The 1,622-nt window shown below is 40.8% G+C and overlaps 1 non-coding gene across 1 annotated transcript; it reads right to left on the bottom strand.

The window, feature by feature from the left end:
* Positions 1-684: 684 nt before the first annotated feature.
* Positions 685-791, bottom strand: LOC112998933 (small nucleolar RNA R71). Its single transcript, XR_003264112.1, has one exon. It is a non-coding gene; the product is annotated as a small nucleolar RNA R71 (small nucleolar RNA).
* Positions 792-1,622: the final 831 nt, after the last annotated feature.

Below are 1,622 nucleotides of genomic sequence, written 5' to 3' on the forward strand. Positions count from 1 at the left end.
ATTTTAGGGTGTTGCTCACAAAATTTCAGCTTATTTTGATATCGTTTGTGTATAGTTGTAGTTTTACCCCCTTGTTAGGTGCTTGTTGAGAAACACATTATTTGCTGCATATAGTGCATGACTAGGGGCAATCCAGGTGATTTAGAACCCTTTGATCCTGAAATAGATAGAACCTTTCATAGATTAGTTAGACATAGTGTGCATCCTGGTCATTCTGTGCATTATGAGCATTCTGAGCATTCTCTTGAGGGTGATTCTGAATATTTTGATTTTGAGTATTCTACTACTAATTTTTATACTAAGAACATGGCTCAACCTCCACCTCGTGAGAGGACTCTTAGGGAGATGGTTGCACCTGATTTCACTTATGAAAGCTTGTGCATTCAATATCCTGATGAGGGTGTTCCATATGTTCTCAAGACTGGACTAATACATTTGCTGCCCAAGTTTCATGGTCTTGCAGGTGAAGATCCTCTTAAGCATCTTAAGGAGTTCCATATTGTTTGTTCCACCATGAAGCCCCCTGATGTCCAGGAAAATCATATCTTTCTAAAGGCTTTTCCTCATTCTCTAGAGGGAGTGGCAAAAGATTGGCTATACTACCTTGCTCCCAGGTCTATTTTCAGCTGGGATGACCTTAAAAGGGTGTTCTTGGAGAAATTATTCCCTGCATCTAGGACCACTGCCATCAAAAAAGACATTTCAGGCATCAGGCAACTTAGTGGAGAAAACTTGTATGAGTACTGAAAAAGATTCAAGAAATTGTTTGCAAACTGTCCTCACCACAAGATTTCTAAGCAACTCCTTCTTCAATATTTCTATAAGGGACTTAGCAACATGGAGAGAAGTTTGATTGATGCAGCCAGTGGTGGAGCCCTTGGTGATATGACCCCTGCTGAAGCTAGGAATTTGATTGAGAAGATGGCTTCTAACTCCCAACAATTCAGTGCAAGAAATGATGCTATTGTTCTTAGAGGAGTCCATGAGGTGGCCATAAATTCATCTTCATCTACTGAAAATAAAAAGCTTGAAGGAAAACTTGATGCCTGGGTCAACCTAGTAACCCAGCTTGCCATGAATCAGAAATCTACACCTGTTGCAAGATTCTGTGATCTATGTTCTTCTGCAGATCACCATACAGATCTCTGTCCTTCTTTGCAACAATCTGGAGTGAATGAGCAACCTGAAGCTTATGCTACAAACATTTATAATAGACCTCCTTAGCAGCAAAACCAACAACAACAGAATAATTATGATCTTTCAAGCAACTAATACAATCCAGGTTGGAGGAATCATCCAAATTTGAGATGGACAAGTCCTCCACAACAACAACAACAACAGCCTGTCCCTCCTTTCCATAATGTTGCTAGTCCGAGCAAGCCATATGTTCCTCCTCCAATGCAGCAACAACAACAGCAGTCACAACAAAGACAACCGGCAACTGAGGCTCCTCCTCAACCTTCCTTAGAAGAGTTAGTGAGGCAAATGACCATCCAAAATATGCAATTTCAGCAAGAGACAAGAGCTTCCATTCAGAGTCTAACAAATCAAATGGGGCAGATTGCTACACAGATGAACCAAGCTCAGTCCCAAAATTCTGACAAATTGCCTTCACAAACTGT

This window comes from Glycine max, chromosome 13, assembly GCF_000004515.6.
Source record: "Glycine max cultivar Williams 82 chromosome 13, Glycine_max_v4.0, whole genome shotgun sequence".
NCBI lineage: Eukaryota > Viridiplantae > Streptophyta > Magnoliopsida > Fabales > Fabaceae > Glycine > Glycine max.